Genomic DNA, 7,801 nt, shown 5'->3' with positions numbered 1-7,801 from the left:
TAATAATAATATGGTTATTAAGTGTAGGTACATTGATCTGTTGGAATGTACCACCATATGACATTATATCTAATGTAGATATGGTAATAATAATATGGTTATTAAATGTACATTGGTCTGCGGAAAGGAATCAGTATATTACATTATATCTAGTGTAGATATGGTAATAATGACATTGGTACTCAATGTAGGTACATTGATCTGGGGCAAAGAATCAATATCTTACATTACATGGAATGTAGATACAGTACTAATGATATTGTTATTAAATGTACATTGATCTGTGGGAGTGAATCAGTATATTACGATATATCAAATGTAAATATAGTATTAATGATATTTTGATTAAATGTACATTGATCTGTGGGAATGATTCAGTATATTACTTTGTATATAGTGTAGATATGGTAATAATGACATTGGTACTAAACGCAGGTACATTGATCTTTGGGAATGAATCAATATATTACATTACATAGAATGTAGATATAGTACCAATGATATTGCTATTAAATGTACATTGATCTGTGGGTAGTAATCAGTATATTACATTATATCGAATGTAGATATAGTACTAATGATATTGTTATTAAAGGTACATTGATCTGTGGGAATGAATCTGTATATTACATTATATCTAATGTAGATATAGTAATAATGATATTGTTATTAAATGTGCATTGATCTGTGGGAATGAATCTGTATATGACATTATATCTAATGTAGATATAGCAATAATGATATTGTAATTAAATGTATATTGATCTGTGGGAAGGGATGAGTATATTACATTATATTTAATGTAGGTATGGTAATAATGATATTGTTATTAAATGTACATTGATCTGTGGGAAGGAATAAGTATATTACATATTTAATGTAGATATAGTACTAACGATATTGTTATTAAATGTACATTGATCTGTGAGAATGAATCTGTATATGACATTATATCTAATGTAGATATAGTAGTATGGATATTGTTATTAAATGTACATTGGTGTGCGGGAAGGAATCAGTATATTACATTATATCTAGTGTCGATATGGCAATAATGACATTGGTACTAAACGTAGGTACATTGATCTGTGGGAATGAATCAATATATTACATTACATATAATGTAGATATAGTACCAATGATATTGTTATTAAATGTACATTGATCTGTGGGAAGGAATAAGTATATTACATTATATCTAATGTAGATATGGTACCAATGATATTGTTATTAAATGTACATTGATGTGTGGGAAGGAATCAGTATATTACATTATATCTAATGTAGGTATGGTAATAATGATATTGTTATCAAGTGTACAATACATATCTAACGTAGATATGGTAATAATGATATTGTTATTAAGCGTACGTTACATATCTAATGTAGATATAGTAGTAATGATATTGTTATTAAATCTACATTGATCTGTGGGAGTGAAGCGTTATATTACATTATATGGAATGTAGATATAGTAATAATGATATTGTGATTAAATGTACATTGATCTGTGGGAAGGAATCAGTATATTACATTATATCTAATGTAGATATGGTAATAATGATATTGTTATTAAATGTAGATTGATCTGTTGGAAGGAATCAGTATATTACATTATATCTAATATAGATATGGTAATAATGAGATTGTTATTAAATGTACATGACATATCTAATGTAGATATAGTACTAATGATATTGTTATTAAATGTACATTGATCTGTGGGAATGAATCAGTATATTACATTATATCGAATGTAGATATGGTACTGATGATATTGTTATTAAATGTACACTGATCTGTGGGAAGGCATCCGCACATTACATTATATCGAATGTAGATATGGTAATAATGAAACGGTTATTAAATGTACATTGGTCTGTGGGAAGGAATCAGTATATTACATTATATCTAGTGTAGATACGGTAATAATGACATTGGTACTAAATGTAGGTACGTTGATCTGTTGGAATGTATCACTATACGACATTATATCTAATGTAGATATGTTAATAATGGTAATGTTATTAAATGTACACTACATATCTAATGTAGATGCAGTACTAATGATATTGTTATTAAATGTAGATTGATCTGTGGGAAGGAATAAGTATATTACATATTTAATGTAGATATGGTACTAACGATATTGTTATTAAATGTACATTGATCTGTGAGAATGAATCTGTATATGACATTATATCTATTGTAGATATAGTAGTAATGATATTGTTATTAAATGTACAGTGGCCTGCGGGAAGGAATCAGTATATTACATTATATCTAGTGTAGATATGGTAATAATGACATTGGTACTAAACGTAGGTACATTGATATGTGGGAATGAATCAATATATTACATTACATATAATGTAGATATAGTACCAATGATATTGTTATTAAATGTACATTGATGTGTGGGAAGGAATCGTTATATTACATTATATGGAATGTAGATATAGTAATAATGATATTGTTATTAAATGTACATTGATCTGTGGGAATGAATCAGTATATTACAATATATCAAATGTAGATATAGTACTAATGATATTTTGATTAAATGTACATTGATCTGTGGGAATGAATCAGTATATTACATTGTATCTAGTGTAGACATGGTAATAATGACATTGGTACTAAACGCAGGTACATTGATCTTTGGGAATGAATCAATATATTACATTACATAGAATGTAGATATAGTACCAATGATATTGTTATAAAATGTCCATTGATCTGTGGGTAGTAATCAGTATATTACATTATATCAAATGTACATATAGTACTAATGATATTGTTATTAAAGGTACATTGATCTGTTGGAATGAATCTGTATATTACATTATATCTAATGTAAATATGGTAATAATGATCTTGTTATCAAGTGTACAATACATATCTAACGTTGATATGGTAATAATGATATTGTTATTAAATGTACATTGATCTGTGGGAGTGAAGCGTTATATTACATTATATGGAATGTAGATATAGTAATAATGATATTGTGATTAAATGTACATTGATCTGTGGGAAGGAATCAGTATATTACATTATATCTAATGTAGACATGGTAATAATGATATTGTTATTAAATGTAGATTGATCTGTTGGAAGGAATCAGTATATTACATTATATCTAATATAGATATGGTAATAATGAGATTGTTATTAAATGTACATGACATATCTAATGTAGATATAGTACTAATGATATTGTTATTAAATGTACATTGATCTGTGGGAATGAATCAGTATATTACATTATATCGAATGTAGATATGGTACTGATGATATTGTTATTAAATGTACACTGATCTGTGGGAAGGCATCCGCACATTACATTATATCGAATGTAGATATGGTAATAATGAAACGGTTATTAAATGTACATTGGTCTGTGGGAAGGAATCAGTATATTACATTATATCTAGTGTAGATATGGTAATAATGACATTGGTACTAAATGTAGGTACGTTGATCTATTGGAATGTATCACTATACGACATTATATCTAATGTAGATATGGTAATAATGATGTGGTTAATAAATGTACATTGATCTGTGGGAAGGAATCAGTATATTACATTATATCTAATGTAGATATGTTAATAATGGTATTGTTATTAAATGTACACTACATATCTAATGTAGATACAGTAATAATGATATTGTTATTAAATGTACATTGATCTGTGGGAAGGAATAAGTATATTACATATTTAATGTAGATATAGTACTAACGATATTGTTATTAAATGTACATTGATCTGTGAGAATGAATCTGTATATGACATTATATCTATTGTAGATATAGTAGTAATGATATTGTTATTAAATGTACAGTGGTCTGCGGGAAGGAATCAGTATATTACATTATATCTAGTGTAGATATGGTAATAATGACATTGGTACTAAACGTAGGTACATTGATATGTGGGAACGAATCAATATATTACATTACATATAATGTAGATATAGTACCAATGATATTGTTATTAAATGTACATTGATGTGTGGGAACGAATCGTTATATTACATTATATGGAATGTAGATATAGTAATAATGATATTGTTATTAAATGTACATTGATCTGTGGGAATGAATCAGTATATTACAATATATCAAATGTAGATATAGTACTAATGATATTTTGATTAAATGTACATTGATCTGTGGGAATGAATCAGTATATTACATTGTATCTAGTGTAGACATGGTAATAATGACATTGGTACTAAACGCAGGTACATTGATCTTTGGGAATGAATCAATATATTACATTACATAGAATGTAGATATAGTACCAGTGATATTGTTATAATATGTCCATTGATCTGTGGGTAGTAATCAGTATATTACATTATATCAAATGTACATATAGTACTAATGATATTGTTATTAAAGGTACATTGATCTGTTGGAATGATTCTGTATATTACATTATATCTAATGTAAATATGGTAATAAAGATCTTGTTATCAAGTGTACAATACATATCTAACGTAGATATGGTAATAATGATATTGTTAGTAAATGTACGTTACATATCTAATGTAGATATAGTAGTAATGATATTGTTATTACATGTACATTGATCTGTGGGAGTGAAGCGTTATATTACATTATATGGAATGTAGATATAGTAATAATGATATTGTGATTAAATGTACATTGATCTGTGGGAAGGAATCAGTATATTACATTATATCTAATGTAGACATGGTAATAATGATATTGTTATTAAATGTAGATTGATCTGTTGGAAGGAATCAGTATATTACATTATATCTAATATAGATATGGTAATAATGAGATTGTTATTAAATGTACATGACATATCTAATGTAGATATAGTACTAATGATATTGTTATTAAATGTACATTGATCTGTGGGAATGAATCAGTATATTACATTATATCGAATGTAGATATGGTACTGATGATATTGTTATTAAATGTACACTGATCTGTGGGAAGGCATCCGCACATTACATTATATCGAATGTAGATATGGTAATAATGACATTGGTACTAAATGTAGGTACATTGATCTGTTGAAATGTATCACTATACGACATTATATCTAATGTAGATATGGTAATAATGATATTGTTATTAAATGTTCATTACATATCTAATGTAGATATAGTACTAATGATATTGTTATTAAATGTACAGTGATCTGTGGGAATGAATCAGTATATTACATTATATCGAATGTAGATATACTACCAATGATATTGTTATTAAATGTACATTGACCTGTGGGAAGGTATCAGCATATTACATTTTGTCCAATGTAGATATGGTAATAATGATATTGTTATTAAATGTACATTGATCTGTTGGAAGGAATCAGTATATTACATTATATCGAATATAGATATAGTACTAATGATATTGTTATTAAATGTACATTGATCTGTGAGAAAGGATCATTATATTACATTATATCTAACGTAGACATGGTAATAATGATATTGTTTTTAAATGTATATTACATATCTAATGTAGATATAGTACTAATGATATTGTTATTAAATGTACATTGATCTGTCGGAGTGAATCAGTATATTACATTATATCGAATGTAGATATACTACCAATGATATTGTTATTAAATGTACATTGACCTGTGGGAAGGTATCAGCATATTACATTTTGTCCAATGTAGATATGGTAATAATGATATTGTTATTAAATGTACACTGATCTGTTGGAAGGAATAAGTATATTACATTATATCTAGTGTAGATATGGTAATAATGACATTGTTATTAAATGTACATTGATCTGTTGGAAGGAATCAGTATATTACATTATATCTAGTGTTGATATGGTAATAATGACATTGGTACTAAATGTAGGTACATTGGTCTGTTGGAATGTACCACCATATGACATTATATCTAATGTAGATATGGTAATAATAATATGGTTATTAAGTGTAGGTACATTGATCTGTTGGAATGTACCACCATATGACATTATATCTAATGTAGATATGGTAATAATAATATGGTTATTAAATGTACATTGGTCTGCGGAAAGGAATCAGTATATTACATTATATCTAGTGTAGATATGGTAATAATGACATTGGTACTCAATGTAGGTACATTGATCTGGGGCAAAGAATCAATATCTTACATTACATGGAATGTAGATACAGTACTAATGATATTGTTATTAAATGTACATTGATCTGTGGGAGTGAATCAGTATATTACGATATATCAAATGTAGATATAGTATTAATGATATTTTGATTAAATGTACATTGATCTGTGGGAATGATTCAGTATATTACTTTGTATATAGTGTAGATATGGTAATAATGACATTGGTACTAAACGCAGGTACATTGATCTTTGGGAATGAATCAATATATTACATTACATAGAATGTAGATATAGTACCAATGATATTGCTATTAAATGTACATTGATCTGTGGGTAGTAATCAGTATATTACATTATATCGAATGTAGATATAGTACTAATGATATTGTTATTAAAGGTACATTGATCTGTGGGAATGAATCTGTATATTACATTATATCTAATGTAGATATAGTAATAATGATATTGTTATTAAATGTGCATTGATCTGTGGGAATGAATCTGTATATGACATTATATCTAATGTAGATATAGCAATAATGATATTGTAATTAAATGTATATTGATCTGTGGGAAGGGATGAGTATATTACATTATATTTAATGTAGATATGGTAATAATGATGTGGTTAATAAATGTACATTGATCTGTGGGAAGGAATCAGTATATTACATTATATCTAATGTAGATATGTTAATAATGGTATTGTTATTAAATGTACACTACATATCTAATGTAGATACAGTAATAATGATATTGTTATTAAATGTACATTGATCTGTGGGAAGGAATAAGTATATTACATATTTAATGTAGATATAGTACTAACGATATTGTTATTAAATGTACATTGATCTGTGAGAATGAATCTGTATATGACATTATATCTATTGTAGATATAGTAGTAATGATATTGTTATTAAATGTACAGTGGTCTGCGGGAAGGAATCAGTATATTACATTATATCTAGTGTAGATATGGTAATAATGACATTGGTACTAAACGTAGGTACATTGATATGTGGGAACGAATCAATATATTACATTACATATAATGTAGATATAGTACCAATGATATTGTTATTAAATGTACATTGATGTGTGGGAACGAATCGTTATATTACATTATATGGAATGTAGATATAGTAATAATGATATTGTTACTAAATGTACATTGATCTGTGGGAATGAATCAGTATATTACAATATATCAAATGTAGATATAGTACTAATGATATTTTGATTAAATGTACATTGATCTGTGGGAATGAATCAGTATATTACATTGTATCTAGTGTAGACATGGTAATAATGACATTGGTACTAAACGCAGGTACATTGATCTTTGGGAATGAATCAATATATTACATTACATAGAATGTAGATATAGTACCAGTGATATTGTTATAATATGTCCATTGATCTGTGGGTAGTAATCAGTATATTACATTATATCAAATGTACATATAGTACTAATGATATTGTTATTAAAGGTACATTGATCTGTTGGAATGAATCTGTATATTACATTATATCTAATGTAAATATGGTAATAAAGATCTTGTTATCAAGTGTACAATACATATCTAACGTAGATATGGTAATAATGATATTGTTAGTAAACGTACGTTACATATCTAATGTAGATATAGTAGTAATGATATTGTTATTA

The sequence above is a fragment of the Osmia lignaria genome, chromosome 15 (genome assembly GCF_051020975.1).
Source record: "Osmia lignaria lignaria isolate PbOS001 chromosome 15, iyOsmLign1, whole genome shotgun sequence".
In the NCBI taxonomy this organism is placed as follows: domain Eukaryota; kingdom Metazoa; phylum Arthropoda; class Insecta; order Hymenoptera; family Megachilidae; genus Osmia; species Osmia lignaria.
Note: the sequence above shows the minus strand (reverse complement) of the source record.